Raw genomic sequence first — 17,874 nt, forward strand, 5'->3', positions numbered from 1 at the left:
TAATAGGTAAAGTGTTCACTCGTGATTGTAATAATACTTCCTTCGGGGATCAGACAGTAAATTATTTTAAGATTAATTCAGGTCATACATAGTTTATCGAATATCGATAAGTTTAAATGCATATGTACATATATGTATATATTTAAAATACATATATTACAAATAAAATATATTCATAATATATATAATGTATAATTAAAAGATATATACATTTATTATACATAATAAAGTGTAAAAGTATCCATTCCTGATTATATTGTATATTTTAATCATATATTACATGTATTATAAATATATTATGTTATAAATATATGTATTTTAAATACATACATATCCCTTACGAACGTAGTCAGCGCTCGCCATCCTACGCATTAATTAACTCCTGCAATTAACGACTCGTAAGCGAGACGACGATTTGTCAAAGCAAATTCGCGCGACAATTATTCTCATTTTCAGCAAGAATCCAAGCAGACGAGAGCTGTAAATTATTGTTCGCTCATTCGATAATTATTTATTCCTCGAACTCGACTGTACATCACATTCCGAATTTTTCATTGATTTAAATCTAATTTGTTCAGCATTCTTTATGCAATCGAGTGCGCGTGGTACATACACACGATCGCGAGGGTTTGAAATAATGGAAAAGCCTCGTTGCCGAATTCGTCAATAATACGTGAATTCCATGAAATTTATTTGTCGGAAATGTATCACGCACGTGCGTGTAATACTGAATTTCGTATGGCCTCTCGCATTTTAATCAGCCGTTAATTTGATTCTATTAATCGCATCGTATCGCACGGTATTGCCGACGCAATTTTCGAAACTTTCGATTATTAACGAAATATGGCGGGAACAAAGCGGAGGGATTCCCCCCCCCCTCCCCTTCTCCGACGTCACGACGCATTTAATCAATAAATGCAATCGTAATGAAATATTTTTAATTGTAAAATTCTCAATAGAATAGCGATGTTTATCAAAGATTTCTAATATCGTTCGAAACTCATTATGTTTATTCGCAACAAATTTCATATCGTATCGTGCGGATTATAGCCTTGTGCGATTATATCGTGTGCTTGTCCATTATAATATGATTAAAAATACATATGTCGGGAATGCCGTATTAGTGCGTGATTGAAATTAATTGTTTCTTTTTTTTTTGCAAGTGATCTTCCTGTCGAGTGCAACAAAGGACTTTGAGGAGAGGTGAAGGAGGCCCAGGAGGCGTCGAATAACGGGGAAGCAGTCGTGGGGTGAGTAATTTGATCTTATTATTTCATTCGTTGCTCGCAAAATTAATCATTCGTAATTATCCGCGGGCAATGATTATTTTTTAAAATAATGATCACTCCGCGCGCCGCTGTATAATTTGGATACGTTTACATTAAATTCAACGTATTTAATAAAATATATTTAGAACGTGATAAGAAAGATTGCTAATATTAAGATATGTTTGTTTATTTTGTCCTACTTAAAAACAATTTTTTAAATAAAATTTAAAATTCGTACTTGGTCTTCTCGTATTATTACCAGGATTCATATAAATTGGGAAATATTATATAAATTGATGCTAGAAAAAGCATTCAGAGATCATTTTAATATGCGCGCGCATTAAAATGACACAAGCATAAATTGCAGTATAAATCGCACATCATATTTCATTTAATTTACTAATAAAAAACTAAATATATATATTTTTAAGTTATTAATTATATTTATTCTATATATTTTTTAAATTATTAATAATACTCATTCTCATCATACACGGAAAGAACAATTTTATCGAAACATCTGAAAATAAATATGTTGAACCATTAAAAAACCTAACTCGGACATTTAAGTTGGTTACTGGAATGTTTTTGCAACAATAATATTATGCTTGAATGTCTTATATAATTTTGATAGTACAACATAAAATTATTTTCTGATCTGTATCTAGCTAAATTTTTAGATACTGCAATAAAATTGTTCTTCCCGTGTATCAATTTCATTCTAACCGTTCATAATCCGGCTATGAGTTATTACGATTTCACAAAAATACCGAGCGTTCGAAAATCTTTAATAGTGAAACATTATAAAAACACAAACGACATACAAAAATACCTCCAAACAAAATACGTAAACGTCGTGCAAAATTTCAAAGAGCAGCCTTATACATTCCGCTCGATAGCGCGAGGCAGAATACTCGCGCTTTTAAGCGGAAGGAAGGCTTGGCCTCCTAATCTAATCGCATTCGTCGACGAGTGCACGTCCGGCTTCGTTGCACCGCGCGACTCTCAAAAAGCGGCGAAAGCGAGCACCTCGTTAAAGGTGGCCGTTGCACTGGCGGCGACCGCCGCTCGTTTTCTCCTTATTTTCGCCGTTTGACTTTCGGGTCGAGTCGATCGACCGGCCAAAGCTCGCGCCTCGAGAGACCGACGTCCTTAAAGTGCATATTGCACCGGTCCGCCTTAATGGCGGGATGGCGTGACGGCTCGCAAGGGGCGGGCGGGTAGGGTGGCGAACGAAACGAAACGAAACGAAACGAAACGAAACCCGGCGGGAACGCGATGTCGCGTGTCTCGCGCCGCCGTGCGTTTCGCGGTCGCGTGTGTCGCGGATATTACACGCGATCCCTGGACCCCGTCCGAACTAAGTGTCTCGCCGCACGAACGGGCCTCTCGCGAGCTCGCCTCTCACTTGCACTTTTAATAAACTTCGCTCGGTGCGCGCCCTGAGTCCTCGCGCCACTGTCTTCGCTTGCCGCGAGGGGCTTGCAATGCAAAATTATAACGGGAGATTGCAATCGCGATCTCTCAGTTCCTTGACGCGGATCGCAATCTCGTTTTACGATTCGTCCGGCGGCATCGTTCGGCTTAGCCGAAAAAAAAATAATTCATTTTTATTCGCAATCTCTCATCTGACATTTAATTCCATGTTGCGACTGACCTTTCCTCTATATATTTTTTATTTTAAATATTTTTATGTGACGGTTACGCGGAACGAAAAAGAAAAAAGAAAACGTTTCGATCATTTCGGTTTATAAATAATAATTTCTCAGTGAAAACATTCAAAAGGTTAAATTTCCAGCGTATACACACGTCGGAATATAGGAACACGCTGCTAGATTACCGGCTCTACCATCGCGGTGCCAGAGGAATCGATTCCTAGTGACTCGAATGGGCTGTCATTAAAATAATAGCGGTAGTTTCGGAACACCTTGTGATAGATTTGATCTCGCGACATCCCGGAGATTTCAACGATTTGCTTTTTAATTTTACGACGTGCAGTCTTATCCGCCCGGGAGAGCTGTAGGATATCATTAGGCCTTTCTATGTCCCATCTCTAGTGTTGGATAGTATCTAGATACATATACAGAGATACATTTTGTGTATCCGAGACACATTCGAATTGGAGTATTTTATCTGTGTCCGGATACTAAAACACATTATTATTATTTAGTATTATTTCATGATTAAAAGCGGATGCTTGTGTGGAAATTTTATTTACGTAAGTCACGAGCCGTCACGTTTCTCGAATATTTTGTTTAAAAAAATCTGTGACATATTAAAAGGCACTACGACGTAGTCTGCATCGCTCTAGATTGTGTGTTTAATCACGTATCCTTTCAGTTGTTGGATCATTGCGGACAAATCGTTGTACGTCACTAACAATAATGAATATTTATTCTGCATATTTTGTTCAGCATATCACCATTATTACAGTAAAATATAATTTTGAAGTATCCGATGTGCAGCTGAGATTTTAAGTATCCAAGTATTTGTATCTGGATACATTTTAAAAGTGTTTTACTCATCGCTACCGATCTCTTTCTTCGCTGGCTAGCGCCGGCCGCGGTGTGTATGTCCCAAAGTCGAAAGGCAAAACTTCTTAGGCGAAAAGGGCCGTGAGTTCCCAGCGCGGTCGCACCACCGCCTTGCGCAGTCTCGCGTATCTCCCTTCGGCTGAGAACTTTGATAGCGTACGTCGACATGTTCTCCTGTTGCGTGGGAAAGTGCTGCATAATGACACGGTCATTCTTTGCACGTCGGGTGAAGTCAATAGCGGATGCGCTGTCGGAAAGTCCATCAAGACGGCGGGTAACGCTGCGTGCTCGCCGCGCAAAGATTTTCTCTCGTTTTACCTCGTGAATTCTCTCTCTTTCCGATATTAACCGATGAAAAAACATCGCTGGGTAGTCCGTACGCGTCCCAGTCTTCGTGTAAAATTACAGAAACGCATTAGCCACGCTTCGTCGGCGCGAATTAGAAATAATTCGATCGTTACGGCCGAATCGTTCGTTCGCCAGTTTCTCATTTCGTTAATTCGCTCGCGCCATTCGCCGATACACCAGCCATTACATCCGGTACATGACTTCGTAGACCCCTCGCGAGTCACGTGCGTTAGCGATTTTGGCTTTTGTTAACGCACTCGGAATAGGAGACCGCGCCGTTACCGCGCGGTTTGTTGATCCGACATAATACGTAACAGTAGACGAGATTTCGTAATCGCTCGTGTCGAAGCGCGCGGGTATTTTCCGGGCACGAAAAGACGCCGATGCGGCATGCCGATTCTTTGTTCCCAGTCGCGTTGTGCCGTTAAGCGGCTGGAACACCTGACGTCGCCAGGCGGTCGCCTGGTCAGGCTGGCAGCCAACAAGCAGCCAGCCAGCCAGCCAGCCAGCCAGCCAGCCAGGCAGGCAGGCAGCCCGCGTCGTACGTAAGTACATACCTGTGGCAGGTGAATCGAGTCAGGTGCTCCAACAGATGGGCGCCTTTACTCGAGAAAGCGTTATAAAAGCGGTCTATCATAAATGTGGGTTACTAGCTATGACTAACGCCCGACGACGACGACGACGACGACGACGACGACGGTAGAACGAGCTTGGCGCTCGTTCGCGCGCTTCCGTAATTCGCGAATTTCTTTCGCGTGTTTTCATAAAAAAAAATTTCACCCTTTTTCGGGGTAATTTTTTTTTTTTTTTTTTTTTAATGAAAACAACGCGTTCGCGAATTGGGCAAAGACTATAGAGAAGGAAGTTTGCGACAGATTGCGCGCGCGACTTTTCAAGCCTCTTTCTCCGACAATTTCGCATATTTCAGCAAGTACGGTAAATCGCATTCGGCTCGTCTTGAACTTTGTTGTATTTCGAGCTACGTGGAAGGCCGTCGAAGGCCGGAGGATTTAAATCCTTGGTTCGCCAATCTGAGAAAGAGGATTCTCTCGCGACGTAAGCCCGCTCGAACGTCCTTCGAGACGGCGGCGTTTCCGCGCGTCTACTCCGGGAGGAAGGAGCGTAACGAGCGAATGTCTTCTTCTCTTTTCTTCATTCTTTTCGTTTCACGGACACGTGGCGCGAAGCATGCGGCGCATGCATGCGAACGAGCCCGTATGCGTCCGTGTACGTAAGAGCGGAGCCGTATGTGCAGTCACGTGTAAGAATGGGACGGCGAAAACGTGACGCGATTATGCATTCTCGCTACGTCGTCATTTCTAGCTTGGTGCACGAGCCGGCGACGAGGTAGCGGTCTCTCCAGTATGCGGTATGGTAATTTTATTAAACGTTCCTATTTAAAGAACACGGCATAATCGCGAAATGAGTCGAGCGTCAACGGCGCGTTATTATCATCTATCCACCGACTATCGTGTCCTCAAATCGTGTTTGGTCGCTGCGAGCGAATAATGTATGCGCGTGGACTCATGTTTGGAAAATCGACAAATCGATTATTTAATCGCGGTTTATGATAGCGAATGTTAATTTAGCCGGCGCCATTGGCGCGCTCCAAATAATGGAGGCTCGCAAATGGATTTATCCCTTTGTATTTCCAATTTAATTTTATCGCATAATAAATATAAAAAGAAAATAATACGGTAGCAAAGCAAATTATGTTCCTTCGATATAATCTGTTCAGAAGACAGAATCTACAAGTTAAAAAAAAGATTATTATACCAACGCACATGTTTGTGCAAATATAATACGGTTTAAATTATAGATAAATTCTTCAATGCAATATACAATCTTGGCCAAAATTATAAGGCACTTTGTATTTTTTAAATACTTTTTAACTGGAAGGATTTAAATAGAAATTCAAATGCAAATTATCCTTTGTTTCAAGAACCCTTTAAATTTATGCATGCCAGTAATCAATTTGAAATAATATAGATAAAAATTTTCAGATAGATAAAATGGGTGTAGATGCCTTATAATTTTGATCAAGGCTATAGAAACGCATCTTGCAAGACAGTATAATAAAGTTGACAAAATTTGAGAGCATTTTCAGAATTGATTAAGTTTATATCTCTTTTTAAGTAACTTAAGTTAAAATTAATGGCTTATAAAATTAATTCAGTTGTGTTAAAAGTTATATGAATAAAAATCCAACTCAGTTAAAAGTTACGTAAAAATTATATTAATTTAAATTAAATTAAAATTCAATATGAATTATCAAATAAATTTAATATTTTATTTGTAAATTAAAAGTTTATGAAGTAACAAAAAAATATTATTTTTTATATGGAAAGGTATTTTTTTTATGATCGTTTTCTTTTGTTATATGGATAAATTTTTAGCTTGAGAAAATTAATAAAAAGTTCAAAATTTCTTTAATATGTTTTCGAAACATAAACTTATTCAAGTTCATTAATCGAGGAAGATTAAAAATATATAATATTCTAAAAATATTAATTACATTAAATTTATTATATATAATTATTAAAGAGAATTAATTAATAAAATTATATCAAATATTAATGATAGGACTAAAATATATATATATATATATAATGGATAAATATTGATTAATTAAAATAACACAATTCTATTTGTTGTTCGCGCCAGTTCAAGTTTATGTGTTTTAAAAATGACTAGTTAAAGGTAAAAATTAAAATATTAACAATTAACTACGTTAAGTCATTAACTTTTTAACTAGTTATTCCTGAACTCAATCCTGAACATTTTTCAGAACCACATGTGCAAGCGTATAAGGGGGAGAAATACAGTTTAGTTTATCACGGTTGAAAATGACTTTTCACTTTTACGAATTATCCAAATTGATAGTCAGAGTGCTAGCATAAATCGCACCGGATTGGTGCCTCCGAGAACAAATGTCCACCGTTGCACGAGCGGAACGCCTGGACGGAGCTCCGAACAGCTGCCGTCCACGTCTGATTAGACGAAAGTAAAATATGTTTCCAAGTAAGATGTTATCGTTTCAAATCATAGCCGCCCCACGTTTCAGCCGAGACCCAGCCGTTCCTCTCGCGAGGCGATCCAGCTGTTCCGAGAAATCATCAGGCCACCTTTCGACGTTCGCGCACGTGCGGGAGATGCACGTTGATTCATTCAATATCCAAAATGCTATGCGTCGCATCGGCGATTATTATTTCTGCATGTCGAGAATTATTATTTTGGTGGCAATTACATTTTCTATTTTCACAGCTGGTTTGAAAGGAAAATCAATTGCAGAAAGCAGAGGATAATTATAATCTCTTTCTCTTTCGAGAGAGAGAGAGAGAGAGAAAGAAAACAACGTCCGCGTAAATAGCGTAAATAGTCGTGCATGGCTTGTATAATCTAACGCGTACTCTGTCATTACGTGAGAAATTCAATTATGCTTTTCAATGCAAGGTTATCTTATTTATGGTACGTTTCTTAGCGCAAGATAGGCAACATTGTGAGATGCAAAAAGCGAGATAGAAATATCACGAGGTGAAGCGGATTCTTGCATTAACTAACGCGTTTATTTCTAATGAGACTTATGTAATACGCGCTTATGATAGAGTAGTTTACCATTCTGCTCCACTTAAAACCCAAAGGAGATCGAGATAAAGGTACCTTGCACCAGTTCGTCGGCGATTTCATTGCGCTAGTTTGTTGCGATTTTATTGCACAAATGATTCATCCTCTACGCCGCAGCGTATCCTAACAGTCTATAAAAGCCGCGGAATATCGCCGCCGTTAAATTTTCGTCTAGCTATTATTCTATAAAGTGCGAAGAGATAACTCTCTTCTGGCAACGGCGTTTAACGCGCGGCAGTAAAGACGTTCACTGTCCGCTAGGTAAATAAAATTCAAATAAAATAACAACCGATGAAAAAATAATTTATGAAGCTAGATTATTTCTGGAGGAGAGTAACGACGGACATATTTTTCATCCGACGACCTCGGCGGACAATACTTCACTCGCGCTTTGCGAGCTGCTACAATAACATCAATTTAATTCCGACGACATGGCAGCTCTACCGCGAGTTCCTGCGAACGGACTCTCGTTTTAATACGCGAAGGGAGCTCATTGTGCCCGAGCGAGTCTCTCTCTCTCTCTCTCTCTCTCTCTCTCTCTCTCTCTCTCTCTCTCTCTTTCTCTGCACCGATTCTCGCCGTTCGTCCTCAGCGGCCACGACGAAAAGGAAGGATTCAAGGTCAGCGTGTTCTTCTGCACCGCTGCAACTCGCGCACTATGCCGGCACCTCGCATTATACGCGTCTTTCTGTGGGCACACGTCGAGTCCTGTCTCTTATTACGCATATTATTACAGTGTCCTCTTTGAAAGAGTGCATTGTTGAGTGTTGACTGAGAGTTTCAATGTTTTAACCACATTTCTTATCCTCTATATACACTGAAAATAGAGTTTGATAATCGAGTCTAGATTGTAGTTTTACTAGGCTTTAGCGAATCAGTTTCAACTAAATATTCAGTTAATATAAAACGTCAATAAGAGTCAGCATAGGACGGTATTTTGTATGTGTACACTGAGAGAGAGAAAATATTCTAAAGTTTATTTAAAAAATTATTTACTCGGTGGGTCCTAATAGCTTATTTGCTTGCAGTCAAGTTAAAAATTTTTTAATTGAAATATTTGTGTAAATAAAATAAAGAAAGAATGTTTAATCAAATAATTTTTCCTCTTGCACTTCTAGAAAATATTTACTGTCGGACTATTTTTATATTCAAGATAATCAAATTTTTTATCTAAAAAAAAACAATTTAAGTTCAATAATATTATTATTAGTTTATTTGTAAAATTCTTATTTAAATGTAAAAAATATAAAACTACAAAGTTGCATGCTTACAAAAGTAAACATTTTTACTTAAACAGAACAAACAAATGCTTGCATCAAAATACGATTTTAAGAAAATGTACATTTTCATTCAAAAATATTTTTCTTTCGGTATGTACAAATTATTAAATTCAAAAAGACGAATGTTTGGATCCTAGTTTTGGATCATCCTCAGTGTTGGAAGAGTTAAATTATGTATTACAAAGGTTAAAAGAAAATTCGTCGCGATAAATGGAAATTGTCATTTCGTCAATTGATAAAATTGGACACATCGAATAAATATCAATCAGATGTGTCGATATTGTCATGTATCCGCAATGAAATGTGACGATCTTGTGGTGGTCTTATGAAAAACTAGGGTCGATACGTTTGTCTTTCTGGATTTAATAAATTCATATATACACGCGACCCATGTTGGCTCTTATTAGCATTTTCTGCTTCGTTGACCTTAGTCTTCGTATCCTTAATTAAGTTATTAGTTTTCAGTTAATATAACCAAATATTTAGTAACCGTTCAATAATTTGGATTTATGTAATTATTAAATATGTCGTATTAATCAAAATTATTTTAAAATCATTTAATTAAAATTATTTCATCAAAGCTTAATTATTATGTACAAGAATTTGATGATAATATTAGGTTGGCAAAAAAGTCATCTTGTTTTGTCATCTATGTAAATAAAAGTTTTCACGAAAAAACGCCTTTTATTTACATAGAGTTCAATGAAATGTCACATATACGTTCGTATGAAAGATTCTCAGATCAAGTAATTCTCGAAATATAGTTACTAAGGAAGTTCTCAAGGCTGCGTCTGTTTGAATATTTAAGAACGATTTGTAAGAATGATACGGCCGATCCTTGTAAGTCCAAGGTAAATTCGCACATGAGAATACTTATATTATGACGTCAGAAAAAAGTGAGAGAATCGCGAGAAAATATATGTGAGTGATTCCCGCGAGAAATTTACGTTCACACGCAAATGATTCTCTCGGTGTAATACTAACAATTCGCTTCACCTTGATCTAGAACCTCTAAGTTTTGGAAGCAATAATGCTCGTAGCTTCGAGAGAGAGAGAGAGAGAGAGAGAGAGAGAGAGAGAGAGAGAGAGACGATTTTCAACTACGTAGTAACACGGCATTATGAATTGGAAAGGTACTCGGGCGGTTAAGTAAGGAGTAAAGTTATTTGCTAATTCGGCGATATAGTATCGCGCTAGTACTACGGTGTACAATGCGATGACACATCAACGCGTTGACATTTTATCGTGCTGGGAGCCACGATACATAGGCGACGATGAATATTTCGTGCGCGAAATCACAAGAGCCTCTACGCCACGCGAATAAATATTTATATCATTGCGGAACGTTCGTTCGGGGAGATCGTATCGTTTCGCTCTCATTTTTCATGGAGATGCGCAACCTCGGCAATTAACGAAACCTTTCCATGCGTACGTTCTATATTTCACATAGAAAAAAAATATTCGAGTGGTCCCGAGTGAATTTATCCTTATTCTCGCGCATGAAAAAATTTTTTTTTCAAATGGACAAAAAGCTTTTGTGAACATTTAACTCTGAAATTGATTGAAGAGGGAAATTCTGAGAAAAATTTAAATATTTAATTAAATAAATGCCTCGATTAAATTAAATTAAATTCATTAATTAAATAAATGCTTCGGTAAGCTTGATTTATCTTCGCAAACTACGCGGAGCAAACTATTTCTTTGGATTTAATAAATTTTGTTGCACCCAAATAAATTTATTTATAAGTACGATTGATAATAGTGTTGTTTTCGTCAAATAATAGTTGTTTGAATTAAACAACATTTTTATTTAAACAAATAATGTTTCGTATGTTGAAACCATATGTTGAAACACAACTTTCAATCAAATAAATGGAAGTACTAATTCCAATGATATCTCTTCCTCAGTGTATAAATTAACTGATAAAACTGTTTTCATGAAAATTTACGTCTCAAAGAATTTATTTAGAGATATCGGTAGATCACGAGATTGTATTTTAATCGAGCATTCATTTCAGCATTACGGTTCAAGAATTAAAAACAAGAATTAGAGTTTTATTATTAATTCCGACCGGTACAGTTACGTTGTAAAAAAAAAAGTAACCAAGTTGCCTTTCCTCAAAACTTTTTATATAAGTACATATGCATCTCTCGGCAAAACGTGTTTGCCGGATTTCAAACATCAGTCCGGGGTATCCGCGCTGAATAATTTTCAGGAGGCGAGAGAAATGTGCAGAGAACACTCGTGCGCAGCCAGGTAGAGCGTTTTTTGTCCCGCTACGTCGGACAAAAATTTCGCACACATTCGCGTGCACTACTCGCGCACTGCACGCCGGCGGCCCTCGCGTGAGAGAGCGAGAGGCTCGGGCTACAACACGCGAAACTTTTCTATCGATCGGCGGTCGTCCGGCCCGGCTCGGCTCGGCTCTGCGAGGAGGAGCGCGCGGGGTGAGCCACGTTGTCCTCGCGTGTCGATACCGATACCGCGCCCTCGCCCTCAGCGTCGTCGTCGTCGTCGAGCGAGCGAGCGAACGAACAAACGAACGACGCTTCGTTGTAGCCGGTGCACTGATAAGGCGCTTATCGCCGCGCCGAGATACGCGGCGCCCCTGGGCCTTCGCGTAAGGACTTCGAGCTCCGCGAATAAAGACGGCGACGACGACGGCGACGCGTCGGGGGGCCCCGTGGTCGACGCGAAAGACGACGCGCCTTATTGGCGCGTCGCGGCGATGACGTACAATCTCGTCGACGACGCTTTAGGCTTCAGGGTGCAGACTATGTAGGATTGTAAGGTTGACGAACGTTGGCGATAAGCCATTCGATTCCTCGCGGTAGAAGACTTCCCTCTTCGCCGCTTACGGTCGTTAAAGTGATCCGAACAAAGCGCAATTTTACGTATACGCGAATGTATGTGTGTACGGAGGCGTTTCATTGTCTCGCAATTACAATTTTTTTTCCAGCTATATAGAGTTTCAATCCTTCCCTACCGAGGATTGAATCGCTCGATCTCTTTCTATAACTCAATTATTAACTTTTGTTACTAATATGTAGGGTTGGGAGTAGCAATTAGTTAAAAAGTTAAAAGGTTAACAATAAAATTATAAAGTTAATAACTTGGTTAATTTTAAATGATTTTATTTTTAATTTTAATTTTAATTTTTCCTCCTAAGTTAAAAATTTATATAAAAGAAAAGGTTAAGAGAAAAAATGCATTCTCACATGAAAAACATTATTTCTTTGTTATTTCATGCTTATAAACTTAATTTATGAATAAAATGTTAAATTTGTTTGACGATCCCCATTATAATTGTTTTGAATAATGTAACTTTAGAAACTTATGAATTTCTAATTTAATATGAGTAATGCTTCTCAAAATTAATTAACTTTAACTTAACGTAACATTTTATTTCATTTGTGAAACAATTTTTTTTTTTATGTTTTACTGATGCTAATCCTGAAATTTTATAAGTGAATTATAATATTTATAAATATTTTTTATCCGCAGGTTTAATTTTTTACTAAAAACACTTTTATTTTATATAAATAATATGTAATTAGTTATATTATATTTTATAATATTATATAATTAAAATATGGATGAAATAGATGAATAAAATATAAATTTAAACTTTTTTCATTAAATTCCTGTACAAAATATATATACAGGTATTTGAGTATCTCTTCCATGGAAATAGGTATATAAAAAAATAAAACCTGACTGTTCGAGCCACAATCAGCTCAAAAAGGTGTTTTTGGCAAAAAATTAAACTAGATAAAAAAATGTAGCTCACTTGTGAAATTTCAGAGCGCTAGGACCACTAGAATATGAAACAATTGTTTCACAAATGAAATGGGTATTCGGATATCCCTCCAATATAAGGATCAAATGAATGTTTGACACACGCTTTAGAATGCTCTACATAATTGTACGATAAAGAAATTTTTATTAAAAATTGAAAACAATTTTAATATTTAACATCAGATTTAATTTACAAAACATATTTTGAAAATATCATGTGATATTTCCTTAGACATTGCGAATTATAAATGTAATTTTTAAAACTCTGTGTCACGCAACCTTTCCAATATTTGAAAATATAAAAGAATTATAGACAAATTGTAGCCACGTTAACTTTTATTAAAAAAAAAATTATAATATAATATATGTATTACATAAAACTTTTAGATTTCTTTTCGCGATCGTTTCATTCGAGAGAAATTCACGTCGTCGGAGCGAATAACTTTCTTCAAATACAGCCTCGCATCCGAATGAGAGACGGATTAGATCGCGCATGCCTCTGATCGTTCTCCCCGCAAATAGCAACGTTATTTTTAATCACCGCGCGGCTGACGTTCCTTAATTGCGGAATACTTTGCGATTCGTGCGGATTTGTGGAAGGTGCCTCTCTTTTTCGCGAGTGAGAACCATCGCGGCGGTGCTCAATGCCGGTCACGTAGGCCTCGTAGTTCCGAGGGTGCCCTGAGCACACCGCGGAATACTAGAATACTATAGCAGCGAGAATGCGCGGCGCATACCCGCAACGCGCGGCCGGATAACCGCGCGAGTACGACGAGTACGACGAGACGAGTCCGGAATTTTCGGTTCCTTCATCTATATCAGAATGTTCTCCACGTTGCGCGGCACGTTGGACGCGACGCTCTCTCGTCCAACAGCGTAAATTGACATTAACGTATTGTGATTGTTGTACGTCATCTGTACGATTATTTGTATGCAGTATGCCGCGTTTACCTATGGGCTTTTGGATCCGGAGCCCCAGAGCCTAAGTGCCGGAAGCGCTTTATATGAAAAAGTATTTTGTTTTTTAATTATTTTTTCTGCCCTTATATCTAAATATAGAGAAGTTGCCGAAAGTTGCGTACCACTTGGCTAATTTTTATTATATTATATTTCGCATTTGGTGTTGTTTTGGATGCAAATCAAAGTTCGAAATTGATGCTTCAGTCATCCATTATTACACGTCAAACTTTTCAATGATAACAAATCGATTTGTTATAAGCTTTCTTATAATATGCCGCGAAAAGTGTGATTTAGAAAACTGGTCAACTAAAGCGTATCTCTTAAATCGTATCGTCTTCGAAATTATCGAATTTATGAATTAATGTAATTAAAAATGCAAGAAACGATTGACTAATATTTATTTGATTAATAACTTATCGAAAAAGGGATCAAATAGCTAATCTTTAATAAATAACAAATGGAAAGGTAAGAAATAAAACTGACTTGAATTTATTTTTGTAATTGATAAATTTTCATTCATAGCAATTATTATAGTTTTACTACTATCAATCTTACATTAGTATCATCTCTTTATAGTAAATTTATAGTAGTACGAATTGGGAAATTCAATAGAGTTTATAAAAGTATCGATTTAATTTTTATAATAATTGTAAATATGTATATACAATGAAAACAACAAGCCTTCTTTTATGAAAATACAATTCGATATAAAATTGCATAATTGCGTTATTATAAGCTACATAAAAGTTGACGAAGAATTTACATCAGATATGATTTTCTAAAATAATAACATGCCCAAAGTAAAATAAAACTTGTTGAATTTTTGCCTATATTACTTATTTCTTATTTACTTTATATTTTTGTCACAAAATACTGCTCATATGAAGTGAAAGTGTCAAATATTGAAAAGGTACCTTTAATACATTTTAAATGTATTTTAGTAATTTAATAGATGTCTATTAAAAATGTCAATTACAAAAAAACTTGATTGGAGCGCTCGAGGATCACAGGCCCTTGGACGTAAATTTCATAAACGGCTCTATTTGTATGTTAAGTACAGTGAATCCGCGCCTAACAACACGCTAGCGGACACCTCCTGAAAGATCGAGCGGTGAAAGTAATCCTTTCTTAACGGTTGATGTTGAGCACGCCGCGATGCATCCCCGCGGAAATATCGCGGTATCTAATATCGCGATAACCGTGAAATATGACGAACGCGGAGGATCGCGAAATTGCGGCTCTAAACTGTCCGTATACGCGAGAAGAAGTATCCGATGAAATGCACGCCGCGCATCAGGTGGATTTGCATTTTCCTCGCGAGATAGGTCGGCCTCGGAGGGAACGTAAATCTTTCGCGCGATAACGCTGCCGAAGGCGCACTGTTATTCCGTATGCATATTCACGCGCGCGTGAATCTAATAAAAAGCGACACGTAACACCGAAGAAGAGGAAACGTAAGGAGGAAAACGTTACATCAGCCAGCGCATATGTAAATCCGCGTAACGCAAGCGAGCCGAGCGAATTCGTCGAACGGTCGTCCCGGCTGGCGACGGCGAATGTTTCGTCTCGTGGCAGTGGTCCTCCTGACCACTCGCGGCTGATCACAGGTGGGCCCGGTATAAATTTTCGCCGCCGAAATCTGCCTGGGCCTCTCGCCTCGCTCTCTCGAGATCGCCTTCGCTTTTGCTTCGAACCGCGCTACTTGGACGTTTTCGCCTCACCCCGGCGAACCATTACCTCGCCCACGTCGCGAACACAATCGCCTAAAGTCCTCCGATCGGGTAAAACCGGTTTTGGATCGCGACCAGTGCTGTAACTACCTACTATGCGGCCGGATTTCATGCGATCGGAGAGAAGCTCGCGCCTTTTACGATCGAGAGCCCCGCGCTCGCGCGAAAGAAGAGGCCGCGACGATATTCCCCGACGAATTAAACTGCTCCGGAACGTGACGCGAATCGCCGAATCGACCTTTCGCACGTTCTCTTCGCGATTGAACGAAGGGACGAGGAACAATTCGTAATCTTCGTCGCGATCTTCCCTCGATGCTCCACCGAACTATTTGTATGACATTTGTTTACGCAAAGGAAATCCAAACTGCTTTGATTCAATTTATTTTCACGTATAACTGAAGTGTCATTGCTAAGAAAAATAAAACGTGAACATGCACATGAAGGTAGTGTGAGGCACATGTAATTAAAAATATTTGTGATATGATAATTAATTTAATTGTTATTTACATTCAATATTCATTGAAGGAACTGATTCTAAAATTTTAATTTTTATTCCTCATACCTAATGTTACTCCATTATGAATTTTATTCCATTAAGATGCTAAATGACAATTAAATTAATTATCAAGTTACATGTATTTTTAATTATATGTCGAAAAATGAATAAAAATAGAGTACGCGCAATAATTTGCTTGTTAATTTACGCGATCAGTTAACTCTTGCTACTCGACGGAGTAACTCGTTTCTGCATATGACCATCCGTTTTACGTCCCGAGCTCGGCAGAAAGCTTTCTTGAAACGTGCGCGCGCGATGGAGAATTTTTTATTCAACAGCCGCTCGCTCGTCGATGAGGCACCGATATGCTAGCGAATGCACGTTGCTGGTGTCATAAGATACGCGAAGCGGAGCGCAAAGGGTTAACGACATTCCACGTCGTTGAGAGAAAGAGAAAGAGAGAAAGGAAGAAAGAGAGAGAAAAGAAAGAGCTGCGCCGTACAGCGCGCTGTTAACCCTTAACCGACGTAGCACTCGGTCATGCACCCCCGATGCGCTATACGCTGTGTGCAGCCCTCGGTGGAAGCGTCGGTGGCGGTGGCACCGGCGGATCGATCGCGCGCGCGTTTCTTCGTGTCTCCGACGTAAAAATTAGTATTCCGCTCTCGGCGCCGCGGCGGGCAGCAGCGAAAACGGGAAGGGGCTGGAGAGGGTAGGAGGCAGAGGACGCCGAGGAGGAGGCGGACGTTCCCAGGAACGTTCAACCCCCATTCCCCCGCCCCGCCCCTCTATCCCCTCATCCTCCCGTTCCGCTCGTATAATCCCCGTCGAAACCCCTACGTGTACCTATCGGCGCCTATCTCTCGCTTCCTCTCCCACGCTTTCTTTCTCTTCCTCGCGGTTTTCTCGCTACGCGAAACGTTCTTGCAGAAACGGCACGGCGCGGCGATGCTCGGGGTAACACTCCTGAATATCGAGAACCGGACCGGGTGTCCTCTCCCTTTCCCTCCTCCTCTCGACTATACGTGGGTCGCATTCGTGTCCGAGATCGCGAATGCGGACCGAATGCCGATTCGCCGCCGCCGCCGCCGCCGCCACCGTCGCCGTCCGCCCGTTTCTCATCCACTCCCTGCCCGGACTCGCGATTCGTTTTAATTGCCGGAGTCTATCTCGTTCTTCGCACTCGGAACACCCCTAAATTGCTCCTTTATCGCGGACTCGGTCGATCCGTTCGATACCCAGCGCTATTCTTCTCGCCTTTTACACTTTAACGAAGATACATTCCTCGCCGGAATATAGAATGCGGCTATTTATCCGTTAACACCTTCTCAATTAAGTCGTAAATATGGAGGCAAATTAATTTTTGCCCCTATCATTCGATCTGCAATAAATTAGACTGCAAAAATGTAACACGATTGAAATCCAATATCGAATATAGGATATATCCTATATCTATTATTTGCGTATCGTACGTACGTACTTTTTATTACGAGTCGCTAACAAAAGTTAATAAATTTTTAACGAGGTAGGAGCGTGAGATAAATCGAAAACGGTAGTGGATTGCGTGAAATAATGTATAAAAACAATAGAACGTTGGACAAAAATAATTTGCCTCCTGTGAGGTTTGAACTCACGACCCCTGGTTTACGAGACCAGTGCTCTGCCACTGAGCTAAAGAGGCGGACGTTTTTCACTCTTGCTCGGTAGTTGATACACCGCAGACGCTCGCACCGTTCCGAAATTCGCCTAAAACGGGCCTAAGGCATGCAACAATCGATGCACACGCATTGCACGTGTTAACAATAACCTATTTTCGTTAATAATCCCGATTTTCG

At 39.2% G+C, this 17,874-nt stretch overlaps 1 protein-coding gene and 1 non-coding gene across 2 annotated transcripts in view; both read right to left on the reverse strand.

Moving 5' to 3' along the window:
- The window catches only part of LOC105195553, a 96,703-nt gene that overhangs the window by 61,746 nt on the left and 17,083 nt on the right, over positions 1-17,874 (reverse strand).
- Positions 17,649-17,720, reverse strand: Trnat-cgu. The gene has a single exon. It is a non-coding gene; the product is annotated as a tRNA-Thr (tRNA).

This window comes from Solenopsis invicta, chromosome 4 (assembly GCF_016802725.1).
Source record: "Solenopsis invicta isolate M01_SB chromosome 4, UNIL_Sinv_3.0, whole genome shotgun sequence".
NCBI classification, from domain to species: domain Eukaryota; kingdom Metazoa; phylum Arthropoda; class Insecta; order Hymenoptera; family Formicidae; genus Solenopsis; species Solenopsis invicta.